The sequence below is a fragment of the Protopterus annectens genome, chromosome 1.part0 (assembly GCF_019279795.1).
Source record: "Protopterus annectens isolate FY-2018-M chromosome 1.part0, PAN1.0, whole genome shotgun sequence".
In the NCBI taxonomy this organism is placed as follows: domain Eukaryota; kingdom Metazoa; phylum Chordata; order Ceratodontiformes; family Protopteridae; genus Protopterus; species Protopterus annectens.
This window is the reverse complement of record NC_056725.1, coordinates 320,636,503-320,651,559: the sequence shown is the minus strand read 5'-3', so window position 1 is coordinate 320,651,559 and position 15,057 is coordinate 320,636,503. Positions and strand designations below refer to the sequence as shown.

Genomic DNA, 15,057 nt, shown 5'->3' with positions numbered 1-15,057 from the left:
TGCCCAATTCCACCAGATGAACTGGAGAGTACACCTGAAGCTTACCTCTGGACATGCCTGGAAAAGTAAATTTCACTTGTCTTATGGACAATCAAGGGTCTTATGCTGTATTATAATAGTGCTGTCCAGGAGATTTGGAAAATAATAGTGCTGTCTAGGAGATTTGGACAAGTGCTGATTTGGGTTATGCAAGTGCTGCAATAAGAGCAGTTGATCTGAAGCACTTGAGTTGAGGCTTGCCTAGTTCTAAGGGAAAATTCACATATAGAGCATCCAAGAATCTAACTAATTTTAACCAAACAAACATCAACAATGCTCTCAATCCTAGTAACCACAAATCAGCCCCAGCACAAACAAAAACTAATCCAATAAAACATATTGGAACGGGATACTGGATGAAAACAATTTTAATAAAGAACATATGTATTAAGCACTTTCATCTCCACAAAAGCGAGACTTCATCAGAATACATAATTACACTCCATAGCTCTCTTTAAATATCTTCCCAAAAAACACAATAGGTTAGTGATGCACCTGGCCTGTCCATTTTTCACTTAATATTAATGATGTAAAAGTTCCATTAAAAGTGAACATTATAAAATAGGATAAAATACAATGCCACACATACTGAATGTTAACATAAAAATTCACAAGTGAAATTGTATACAGTAATAAATGTTCATACAAAAAGTTTAATGAATCTTTAACATTTCTCAGCTTTCACCTGCAACACAGGAGATATAGAAATTGCCTCATTTACACCTGGGGGTGGGGGATTGGCAGCCAATTTTAGTTGCCACTGCATCTCTTTCTTCATCAAACCATTATTCCAATTACCCTCGCCCCTCGGTCTATTACACTGGTATCCAAAATACTAAAAACAAATTTACTGAACACCTCGCACACTAATGAATGTTTGTATTACTCTCCTTTTTGTTGTTAATATCGTAAACATGTTTGTAAATTCTATTCTTCAATGCCCGCTCCGTCTTACCCACATAATAACTTTTACACTTGCCACATATAGCAAGATATATCACCCATTTCGTACCACAACTCACAGATTTAAACCTAATGTTTGTTTTCATAACATTCACTAATGTTAACTGTGCCACCTTATTAACATATATGCACTACCTAAAATGTCCACAGAGGTTAGTCTCCTTACTATCATCTTCCGTAATTCTTGTTTTATATTTCAGAAGCTGTTTAAAATTGGCACCCATTTTGTAAATAAACACTGGTTCATTATCCAGCACCCCAAGAGTTGGTGGGCTTACCTTAAAAATGTTCCAATTTTTTCTAATAATATTTCTTATGTTATCCGACAAATAGTTATATTGCAATATACAAGTTTTTTCAAGTTTCTGACCATTACCATTAGCTTTGGATTTACCAGGGTTCAACCTCACACCTAGCAATGGCTTATATTTGTGGCCCTAATTGTGGTGGACCTCCTGTAGAATCCGATCAACTAATTCCTTAGGGTAATCTCTCAGGTAGAACATTTCCCCCATCTTGTCCAGTTCTCCCTTCACATCATGAGAATGAGAAGTTATCCTAGCCACCCGAATAGCCTGACCTTTAACCAAACTTTTCTTCTGCATTAAAGGGTAGTTACTGGAAAAATGTAAATAAAGTTGCAAAAAGTCTCTTTATGGTAGACATTAGACCTAAATCCATTCTCATAATGCGAGATTGTAATGTCCAAATAGTTAATATGCTGTATATTGAATGTATATGTAAATTCCAAATAATGTGAAGTACGATTTAAGTAATCCAAAAATACTGGATTGTCATCACTAGGACCATTCCATAAGAAAAACAAATCATCTGGGAATCTGGTATATAATAAAACATTCTTCCAACAGGGGCAGTTGAACAGAAATTTATTTTCCTATCCCAACAAAACTATATTTGCATACAAGCTGCCCCCATAGCCACACCCTTAACCTGTTAAAAATATTCCCCTTCAAACGGTACTAAACTGTTCTCCAAAATTAGAGACATAATCTCACACAAAAGCATGATTCTGTCGTGCGAAAATGAGGAGGTAAGGAACAAGGTTTCTTCAAATAGCTGTAACCCCTCCACTTTAGGTATCACTGAAAAAAGATCTTTAATGTCTAAAGGTAAAAATGATAAATCCTTGTTCCATAATTCTTTTTTTAACTTGCCAAGAAAGTCCCAATAATCTTTGACTATATGGGGAACACTTTCCAACAATGGCTTAACCCATTCATCCACTAGGACAGCTAGTGGGTGCATTTTAGACCCACTAGCAGCTACAATGGATCTAAAAGGGTGTTCTTGGATGCTCTTATGAATTTTTGGTATACCAAAAAAGGATGGGATAATGAGATGTTTGTGACTTAAAGATTCATGCACTTCCACATTAATTCTTTGTATTAATACATATTCTTCAAGGTAGGAATCTATCCTGAAATAGGCTATATTAATTTCATTTTTAGATACAGGTTTGTAAACTCTTTCAACACTCTCAATCCTCATAATTGGACCACACTAAAATCCCTACGATTAGAAGAAGCAGTACACTGTTTTAATAGGATCTTCATTAATACCCTAGATACTTTAGCCTAACTTTGATACAAAAGAACAAAGCTCACTCATGCACCCTGGCTTAGTAAGCCAGCTAAACAAATGCTCAGATCAAGAGACCAAGCCTGAAAAGAATGGCATAAAAACAAAACTCAAGCAAATTAAATTCATTTCAAACAACTTTATAACAAAGCAAAGAAATTAGTCAAAAATTATAAAAAAATACTTCTCTTAACAACTATCTGGTTCAAGTAATAACCCCCAAAAATTCTGGAAATCAGACTCTTCACTCCTTCATTTTGAAACAACACAAAACCTATCACCTTTTCCTGACCAAGTCCCACAACAAATAGCCCATATTTTCAACTCCCACTACATAGATAGCATCCTTAAACTTGTCAATGAACTCCCACCTAAAACCAGTGAACCCTCCCAACAATATTACCACCTCAAACTCAACTCCTAAAGATTCCAACACATACCCCTCACTCCACAATGATACAAATAACATCACGCCAACAATTACATTCTCCCTAAAACCTGTGTCCAACTCTCTAGTCAATTTTTATGGCTAAATAAACTTAGATCTTGCTCCTTATCTGACAACAACCTCCCCTCTGAATATCTGAAACTTGGTGTGAAAGCAATTGCTTACTCTGACAGTATTCCAATTAATAGATCTATCTCAGAGTCTGTAATCCCTCAAATTTGGAAAAAATCCATCATAACCCCATTACACAAAAGCAGAAACACAAATGACGTAACTGTCAAACCACTTTCATTCTCTCTACATTATCTAAAATATTAGAAAAGTGCATACAAAGCCAATTGCTAAAACACCTGTACCTCTATGATAATCATTTTGCCCCTGCCCAACATGGTTTTCTACCAGCACACAGTTCTATAACAGCCCTACTGTTCTTTACTCATGCTGTGAACAAGGCTTTAGATACTGGTCTATTAACATCAGTAGTTTTACTAGACCTGTCCAAAATGCTCGACACAGTATCACATGCTAAACTAATTCAATGACTTGCAACTTTAGGATGCTCCTAACATACTTTTACCTGGTTCTCTAACTACCTAAATAATAATCAGCTAAATGGCAAAAGGCAAAACAATCTGGATACATAGTCAATAAAGCAGGCATCCCGTAGGGGTCTATTCTGGGACCTTTGCTTTTTAATATGTTCATAAATGATCTTCACTCTGTCTCTCTTCAAAGTTCACTCATCCAATATGCTGATAATTCTACTATCATGTCCTCCTCCAATAACTTCTCAGATGTCCAAAAAATAACACAAAAGGCCTTTACAACTATAGAAATTTGGCTAAATGAAGCACAACGTCTACTAAAACCCAAAAAATCCAAACTATTATTGTTTTCATTTAAACCACCTCCACGTGACTTTAAGATTTACTCCCATAATACAACCAAAACTGAAGTAGTCAAGTCAGCAAAATTACAAGGCATTACTATCGATAATAAACTATCCTTCGAACAACATACTCTAAACACAATAAAAAAACACATTTTAAACTAGGCAAACTCTACAGACAGAAGATATACATGGACAAACCCACAAAAATAAAACTGGCAAAAACCCACCCACTCCCATCCCTCCTCTATGGTTCCCCCATTTTTATTAACCTACATACATCCCTAAGCAACAAACTATAATCGTGCTATTATAAAATAGCAAAATTCACAACTGGACTATCTTACCAAACTTACCATTGTCATGTCATTAAGGAACTGAAATGGCTGCCATTCCTACTCTTCCTTCATTACACCCAACTCACTCTAGCTCATAAACTAATATACAAAACACATAATTGCCCTTCTCTCCATTCTATCGTACAATTCTACACCCCCATCAGAAATCTTTGGTCCACTAACTAACAACTCCTAAATGTTTCCAAACCTAATAAAAGGGCTGGACAAAGCCTGTACTCACACTCTTTAGCTAAGCTATGGAACACCCCCCCCCCCCCCACCCAATCACATAATTGGATTCTTTCAAACTCACTTTAAAAAAATCACTTCCTCAACAAAGTAATCCACCCCTGTACACAAAACCACAGACCACCTTAAACTATTTCTAATACATCAAATTAGTATGACTCCTTCAATTTCAAGATTTTTTTTTCCTGTGAATCTGATCTCAATTTATATTTCTTTGGCATTTTTTCTCACTTGTAATTTCATTATCAGGCCAAAAACTGACCATATGTTGACATGCATCAAACTTTTTAATAAGAAGGTATCCACTGTCTTTCTGCATATTTAGCATGTCACTAAAAATAATCCATGCACACTACTAACTAACATGAAGTAGATTACCTTGCATTCTGTGTTTTACTAATCTTTAGAAAATTGTGCATGCTATAGAACTGTATAAAACTTTGTATTCTATGTATTCCTAATCTTTAGAAAATTGTGTAAAAATTTTTTTGGTTACATTTGTAAATACAATATGTTCTTAAAGTATTTCTTAGATTTGCAAATGGAGCTTTTTCTCCACAGGCCTCCACTGAAAATGTTTTTTTGACCCAGTGGACTTTCCCGGTCAAAAATGTCAATAAATAAATAAATAAATAAATAAATATAAATAGACAGATGCATATATATATATATATATATACACATATATATATATATATATATATATATATATACATATATATACATATATATATATATATATATATATATATATATATATATATATATATATATATAGACATACAAAGTAAGCTAGCAAGACTAGTAACACTCTGACATACATGTATAATTTTTGACTGTTTATATTTATAAATGCATTACTGTTGCTTTTTATATATGTATTTCTAGATCCCCTTAAAAGAAAATAAAGAATAATAAAGGTATGACTCAGTTCCATGAAATAAATCTTTATTTGACACTGCCTTGTTTTCTCAGTCTCACAGAGTTATATACATATTAGAAATAACCTACATTATAATTAAAATTAAGAAGAATCCTGTGAATTAATTATTGTACTCTCATGTACAAAATTACTAGTAAATCATTAACTCCCTAGCCAAACAATGAGTCTGTTGTTTCCCTCCCAGTACAATTTTCTGAGTGGGAAACACCAAACAGCAAGCTCAGCATGCTGCATAAGCTGAGAATATACCAGTGAATGAAAAGGGACCAAAGAAATTCAAAGTAATCATCAGGAGAGGGACCTCTAAACCAAATCCTCCAAAGCCAAAAATATGGGCAAATTCCAAATTAGAGACAGACTCAGATATTTACCTATAATCCCACAAAGTTAAAATCAGCAGTGATATTTGTAAAAATTGCCAGCGATCTACCAAATACAGACTGACCAGGGGTATATAACTCACTAATAGGTGACAACCAAGACAACAACCACAGGTAAGAAAATTGACTTTAACATATTAAATGTATTAAGACAACAAAAACTAAAAATACCGTACCAGGGAGGATGAATGTGTGACTGCTGATACAGTAAAAACAAGTCACAATAAGGAAAAATATAAGTGCAGTCCACAAACTTGGCAAGAAATAAATGACTGTCATAAAATGTAAAAAAACATGTTTAATTGGATACGGTAAGCGCTTTCACTAAATAGCTTCATCAGACCATGATTGCCAATCGTTCTATATAGGACAGACCAATCGGACACTCCGGGAAAGAATGAGGAAACATCTTTATAGCATTAGAATCAAATACAACAAAAATGCCTTATCCAAGCATGTGAACACTGCAGGTTGTTGTATCTTTCGGCTTTTCCCAGTTAGGGGTCGCCACAGCGGAACTCTGGTCTGTTAATGATTGGCAGTAGATTTTTACGTGCCGAGTTGCCAGCTCTGATGCACAACCTTCAATGAAGGTACGCCCATTCACACATGTCTCCACACAGAAGATGCTTTTTTAACTGAGAATCAAGCAGGACAACATCTTACTGTGAGGTGACAACGCTACCGCAGCACCACCACCACAGTCATGTGAACACTGCAGGTAATGAACATAATTTTAAGTTCGTGATTATAGATGAGGTAACTCTGACAGTACATGAGGGGGACATTAGGAATGTCACAGAAAGTAAGGAAGTTAGGTGGATTCATAGACTGAGAGCCGATAGAGGGAAGGGCCTTAATGAGAGGGCCTCTATAAAACCTATTTTGAAAGAGAGGATGTTATCTGTAGCCATATAATAACAGGAACTATAGCTTTCTAGTAGCTTATGAATATTTTTAGTGTATGCATACTGGTTGTGTTTGATCACTTGTTTAGCTTAGGGTATGTTCGTTTAGTACATTAGACATTATCCATATGCATATGGGTCTCCATATGTGTACATCGATTTATTCATATTTTCAACATGGCTACTGGAATGTACTATCCTATATACTCTATATTGAGTATTGGATATGTTGCCCCTTCCGGTCTCATAGAGCTTGCCTCCTGCTATTTGCAATATGGTTCTATGGTTATATGAATACCAATGTTACTAATACACTCTAGGTTATGTGACCAATTATCCTGTCGTACGTGGATAGAATGGAATGTTGAATAGTTACTTGGTTGTTATCTTATACACCTTATATATAGCTCTACTGTGTCGTCTTGTACTCTGAATATATTTTTTTGAAATGTTTTTGCTAACTGTATGTGTTGGAAATAATATGGTATACAGGAATGCCCATGGAGCAAAGGGGGATAAGTTTTACATAATAATGTTAGCTCGTGACTGTTTTATTATTTTGAATATCTCAAATGCGCATTGTGTGTTGAAGCATTATTTAGAGTTGTTTTAATTCAGTTTTATATTCTCTGATCATTTATCTCCAGAATTAGAGATACACAGATGTGTTTTTGCACACTATGCCCTTTTTTGCTACTGATGCATATATACATGGATGTAAATGAAGACTGATTCTTTTTTATACTGTCGATTAAGATGCATCAGGCTCCATATATACTGTATAGTGTTTACTGGGGCCACAAGGTCGAGCCTTGGGGTTTAGCTTGCAGTATAGTGTTATCATGAGACTGTCATATTATTTTGAATGTTTTAAATGAGCATGATGGGTTGAGACAATAATAAGTATTGCTTTAACTCAGGGATATACATATATATATATATATATATATATATATATATATATATATATATATATATATATACATTTTTTTTTTTATTTATTTGAAGTATTAATAACATATAGATGCATTTTTTGCACTTTATGGTTTACTTTTTTGCTATAGATGCATACATACATGAATCCTAATGAAGATCCATGCTCCTTAAAAGTCCTAAGTAGGATGCACTAGGCTCTATATAACTAGTATAGTTTTTTACTGGGGCCACAGGGTTGAAGCGTTTATGCTTCCATTAAGTCAGAATGGTATATTTTTTATCAGAATGTGAGGTATATATTATTAGATAACACCAATTACTCAGTTTATACCTCAATTGTACTAACAGAGTTGAATAAACTCTACCTGGAAGTGACATATGTATTGAATACCACATATACTGTCAATTTTTAATTGCCTGCATTTGAAGTGGGTATCAACAGATACAAGGCTCGTGCTTTAGATGTGAGTAGGACATGTTTTTAACTTATTTTAAGTATTAGTAATACATAGATGCATCATTGCACCTTAGAGTTTGCTTCCTTGTCGTGGATGTGTATGTATATGAAATTTGTAGAAGATCGATGTTCTTCTAAAGTGTTTAATAGGATGCATCAGTCTTCATCTGCAATGTATAGAGTTCTACTGGAGTCACGGAGTTGAAGCGTTCACGCCTCTACTAAGTTAGAATGGAATATATATGATTAGAGTGTGATGTATATATCAAGCACTGTGCATGGTCCACTCTAACTAGTTTTATCTTTGTATCAGATAATAACATTTACCCAGTATGTAGCTTGATTGTATTAAAGAGTAGAATAAGCTCTGCTTGAAAGTGACATACATAATGTATACTATATTTATTGTTCACTTTTAATTGCCCGCATTTGAAGCAGATGCAAGGCTCGTGCTTTAGATGTGAACAGGATATGTATCCTTGTTTTTGAATGGACTCTGATTCTTCTGTTATACATGAATTCATGACAGAATATTTATAATGTTTAATTGGAAAGTAAACCAGTGTTTATTATGCTGTTGGACTTATATTAAACTTGGGTTACTGTACAGAAACTCTCAATCCCTTTCTCCCTCTACCAGGCAAACTCTTGCCACTACCTACTTACTACCATCACTTTTATATGGTGCCCCTCTTCTAACCAAACTTGCATCCTCCATCTCCTCAAAACTAGAAATCTGCTACAACAAAATCTCCAAATTCGCTACTAAATCTAAGCACTACTCCCACCGTTGCTCTTCCCTACACATGCTAAAATGGCTAGAGCTTCCCAACTACCTCAATTTCCTCCAACTTACTACAGCCCACAAATTAATCTTTAAACCTACTGCATGCCCTGCTCTAGCATACATCCTTCCTTCTTATACTCCCAACAGACCCCTAAGATCTGCACAACAAAATCAACTTGCTATTCACAAACCAAAACATCCTGCTGGCCAGTGTCTGCTATCCTATTCCCTAGCAAAAAAATGGAAGTCTCTTCCCCCCTCACTAAGAATCACCATTAACCTTGAACTCTTTAAATCCCAGCTCCATTCTCATCTCTCCCAAAATTGGAAATGTAACTGCTCTCTGCCCCCCTAATCCTATTAAACTCATTTTCGACCTGTTCTTCATTAAATACTTCTTCACCTTGCTATATTACCAAACAGCTTTCCCTTGATACTTCTTACATAACTTATACACCTTTAATGTATATAGTGTAAATCCTACACATACCCTTCTTTCTGTACTTCTCTCCCCCTATATACTTCTTCCATCTAAACCTATAACCCTAAAACCCCCTAATCCTATTAAACTCATTTTCGACCTGTTCTTCATTAAATACTTCTTCACCTTGCTATATTACCAAACAGCTTCCCCTGATACCTCTTACATAACTTATACACCTTTAATGTATATAGTGTAAATCCTACACATACCCTTCTTTCTGCACTTCTCTCCCCGTATATACTTCTTCCATCTAAACCTATGATCCTAAAACCCCCTAATCCTATTAAACTCATTTTCAACCTGTTCTTCATTAAATACTTCTTCACCTTGCTATATTACCAAACAGCTTCCCCTGATACCTCTTACATAAATTATACACCTTTAATGTATATAGTGTAAATCCTACACATACCCTTCTTTCTGTACTTCTCTCCCCGTATATACTTCTTCCATCTAAACCTATAACCCTAAAACCCCCCTAATCCTATTAAACTCATTTTCGACCTGTTCTTCATTAAATACTTCTTCACCTTGCTATATTACCAAACAGCTTTTGCTATATTACCAAACAGCTTTCCCTTGATACTTCTTACATAACTTATACACCTTTAATGTATATAGTGTAAATCCTACACATACCCTTCTTTCTGTACTTCTCTCCCCCTATATACTTCTTCCATCTAAACCTATAACCCTAAAACCCCCTAATCCTATTAAACTCTTTTTCGACCTGTTATTCATTAAATACTTCTTCACCTTGCTATATTACCAAACAGCTTCCCTTGATACTTCTTACATAACTTATACACCTTTAATGTATATAGTGTAAATCCTACACATACCCTTCTTTCTGCACTTCTCTCCCCGTATATACTTCTTCCATCTAAACCTATATAACACTGTCTAACTAATGTTTCTAACATTCTACAAATTGTGTCTAACACTCTTCTACTATCTTTACCCTCCATCCCCTTGTATTACCCCATATTGCTTTTCTTCTCACATATGTTCTTCTTTCTAATATACTTTTGCCTCTTGTTTCACTACTCAGCTGCCTCTCTCTCCTTCCTCCACTCTAGGTATTTATTCCTACTACTCTTCTTACTTCACACCACCCATCTTTGTTACCAAGCTTGTTCTGTATAAACTATCCTCAAGTCTCATATATTCCACTTATTACACTAATTCTTTTTGCTACATCTCACTTTATTCATCTTACAGTTTTGTTTAAAACATTATATAATACCAGGATTATTCATAACTGCATTTTATTGTACTTTTTATCATATTTTTATTGTATTTTATTTTATTGTATCTTTGTATTTTGGTGATTTTATCCCAAGGCCTCCACTGAAAACTGGCTCTTTGAGCCCAGTGGACCACCCCGGTTATCAAACTGGAAACAAAATAAATAAAATAAATAAATAATTATGGGTCCTCATTGTTTTTCCCTGATACAAGACATTTATTATGTTTATCCACTAGGGTTTCAAAACATTGTATCATGCTCAGATATAATGTGATGTTATAATCTGGAGCAATCTGATTGGCTGCTTCATACTTTTAAATGTTTTGTTACCAGTTTGTTTCATGGTCTGATGAAGCTATTTAGTGAAAGCACTTACCGTATCCAATTAAACATGTTTTTTTTTACATTTTATGACAGTCATTATTTATTTCATGCCAAGATTGTAGACTGCACTTATATTTTTACATATTACATGTATTACTTACTGGTTGTGGCTCAGCAGTTACTTGACTGCTGTACTAAAAGTGTTGTGAACACCCAAAGTCCAGCCAATAAATATTGATGAACCTCAATGGAAATGACAGGGCTCATAGGTTCATAGTTAGGTACTAGGCAATCAGCCCAAGGGCCTAAATAAGCCTAGCCAACAAGGTTCCCTGGCTTACGCCACCCAATAAAGTTATTTTCCTGTGCCCCTGTCGAGCAGAGCCACAGAAGTGATCCCCGGGGTGTATTTCCTATTTCCCATCCACTCACCAAGATTTTTCTTGAATAGTACTAATGAAGAACTTTGCTTGACATTGATGGGTAGCCTGTTCCAGAGTATGGGAAGTCCAGCATGTCCTGTTTATTGTGGTGACAAGGTTAAGTTCCCTAGAGCATGTATCTTAGAGGGATTGGGATTTCTTTAGGTGTAGCATTTATTTATTTTATTTATTTTACATTTGTTAACCGGGGAAGTCCGAATGGACACAGGTCCATTTTCAGTTGAGGCCCAGGGAGAAAGCTCCACAGAACAATAAGAACAAATACATCCAAGAATACAAATAGGCATATATAAGCAAGCATTAACAATTTCTAGGTAGTCGCAATAGAGAATGATGCATGAAGAAAAACGTGAGTTACCTTTTTTTTTTTATTTATTTTCACTAGAAGGTTGCTCGTTCTGTTCAGAACTTTACATTAGTTAAACAGGTCTGCTGGCTCTGTAAAGGACTTATCATTGGAATAGTTGGATCGTGACAGATTCCTAGCAACAGTGGAGAGTATGGATTAACCTGGGGAGTAGCATGAGCAAAGCCAGTTATTTAAGTAATGGGTTTTGAGGAGTTTTTTAAATTGGAGGTAGGAGGTGATAGAAGTTAACTGGCTTGGGAGTGAGTTCCAGATGTTGGCAATGGAGCAGGCAAAGCAATATTTCCCAGCTTCATTTTTATGTTTGATGACACTGATTAGGTTTTGATTATTGGATCTTAATGCTCTAGTGGTGGTATAATGATGAATTAAGTGCTTAAGAGCTGTTTTTTTTTCTGGAAGGTAGTATAGCTTGTGAGCTGTTAAGAGTTGGTTGAGTATGAGTAGCTGAGGTAGCTCAAGTCAATTTAGTTGCTTGAGGGCAAGGCAGTGATGGGATCTGTGAGTGGCATCTGTGGCGAACTTGGAAATCTTGTAACAAGATTCCATTTTGATATTCTGCCGCTTGTGTGTTTTTTCAAAGATTCCATTTTGTTTAGTTCACTGTGGTGAAGGTTGGTAAAGATAGAGGAGGCATTAAGGAGAATAGATAGGAGGTGAGTCCTTGCAATAGTGGCTTTGGTATGTTTGGTGATGAACTGTTTGTTCCTATAAAGGAGACCAAGCTTTTTGTTAACTTTCTTTATAGTTTGGGTTATGTGTATGTCGAATTTCAGATTTGGTGTGAATGTTCAACAGCTCTGGGTTTGACATAGCTTTATATGTTAGGCATAGATCACCTCAGAGTAGGCAATATGCTATGGAGTAAAGCTGGTGTTTTTTGAGATGGTCAGTGTAGGGCATTTGTTTGAGGCCAGTAATCCTCTTTGTGAGGTATTACTGTGGTCTTTCCAGTTGTTGTAGATGTCTTGTGATGTACATACCAAAAGGGGTGTTGTACTCTATAATGGGTCTAATGAGTGATGAGTAGAGGAGAACAATGACCTCTTTTTTCCTGGATGAGAACCCTTTTGTGATGAGGTGTGCCACGTAAAAGGATTTTCTGACTACTGCGGCAATGTGATTATCAAAGGAGAGAGTACTGTCCACCTGGGTCCCAAGGTCTCTCCTCACACATTCGGCATTAAGTAGACTTCCACTTATGTGGTAGTTCATGGGTAAAGAGTTTTTACCAAAGGGGATGACAATGTACTTTTTGGCATTGAGCTTGAGGCCATGGCTCTGACACCAGGCATCTGTCTCAGTGTGGCCCTTCTGTAGGATGTCCACATCATTTGGGGACTCGACTATGGTTCCTAGTTTGCAGTCATCTGCGAACTTCGTTAGCCAAAGGCTTTCTGTGTTCCCTGCACCAACTCCTTGAATAAAGCTGGTGCAGGGCAATTTGGTCTGTGCTACTTACTTAATTGAGTATGCAGTCTATAATAGGACATACATTACATTATACTAATCATCTTACATTAAGTAAAGACAAACATGCTATGGACTTTTTCAATCAATAGAAACTTTTCTTCCATTCCAAGCCAGTTTAAGAAATGCAGCTTTTCAGCCATTTGAACCATGAGTAACTCTTGAACTGCCCACTTCACTGTATGGGTTCTTATGTGGTTCAGCTTAATTTTTAATAGGACTGCTGCCACTGGATATGTTGTCTTCCTTCTTTGACAATTATTGTTGGACTACAGCTTTTCTTGGTAACATATCCTGAGGACCCTCACTTTGCAACTCTTGAGTACCCAATTTCTCACATTCTCTATTTTCCTGTTGCAGGACTTGTGATAGTTTTGGTTGCTCATCTTCCTTGAATTGCAGTTTATTTATTGTAAATATCTGCAAAGTCTTCTTCACAGCTATTGTTCTTCCTCATGAATAATTTAAGATCTTGGTTCAGCTGCTTTACCAGCTATACCAGGCATCATCTTTTTTGCTTTCCACTGGCTTTGGCAATGTTTCTTTATGTTTGTATATGTAATGGTTTGCTGTTTCTATAGCAGCCCTATTTGCATCTCAGTTTATTTATTTATTATTTGACATTTGATTATCATGACTGTTCGACTGTTTGATTGGCCATAAATCCTGTTTTCAGCTGAGACCCATACACATGAGATCAACAGAAGAAAGAAAGAAAGAAAAGATTACATCAGAGACAAGCAATGTGTATACAAATATATATATATATATATATATATATATGTATGTAGCTATGGGGTCTATATCATGTTATCAAAAAGTGATTTAATCTAACGAAACTTTACATTGAAATGCTGTTCATCGAGCTGTTTATAATGAGATTGCGGTACAGTGAAGATCGGAAAATTTGCCCTTCCCTCACTGTAGTGTGATCTTGGAGTTGGTATTTATAATCAACGGGGTGTGAGCAAATTCGATAAATGGCATTTTTGATGTGAGTGCAGTTCGATGAAATTATGTTTTGATTATGTAATATAGACCCTAGCTATGTATGTGTGTGTGTGTGTGTGTGTGTGTGTGTGTGTGTGTGTGTGTGTGTGTGTGTGTGTGTGTGTGTGTGTGTGTGTATGTGTATATGTATATATATATATATATATATATATATATATATATATATATATATATATACTTATGTGAGTATATTTGAAAATTATGGAGAAAGAAGTAGTAAGATACAGGAGGTGTAGAAAATTAAAGCTGACAGTAAAAACAATATTATAAGCTAAGAAAAGTCAAAGGAAGTAGTAGAAGAAGAGGGTAAAAGAAATTTCAAAGATGATGATATATATATATATATATATATATATATATATATATATATATTTATATATATATATAGAAGTAAGAGAAATAAAAGTAGACCCTGCGAGCAGTAAGTAGTGGGTGTGTAGTAGATTGCATGTTGGAAGGGGTAGGGAAGAGAAGGATAAAATAGAGAGTGTAAGAGAAAGTATGTAGGAAGGAGAAAATAAAAGGGTAAGTTGATCTCTTTGCACTAGTGTCTTCAGTGTGCATTAATTTAGGACATATCCATATTACACATTACGTAATATCTTTGTTCATCACTCATCTGTTTATCAGCAGCTTAGGTGATGAGATACTAAGTCGCTGCAATAGATTATTCCTGCATTCTAAAATTGTAAGTAATAAGCCACGTTGATACTAGTAATTTTGATGACACCTTTCATGTTTTGGATAGTTCTCACTACTAGTCCATGTTCTTC

General features: G+C 35.4%; 1 protein-coding gene across 2 annotated transcripts in view; it reads left to right on the top strand.

The window, feature by feature from the left end:
* LOC122792207 (leucine-rich repeat and fibronectin type III domain-containing protein 1-like protein) overlaps window positions 1-15,057 on the top strand; it is a 2,814,387-nt gene that overhangs the window by 2,687,841 nt on the left and 111,489 nt on the right. The window lies entirely within an intron of this gene.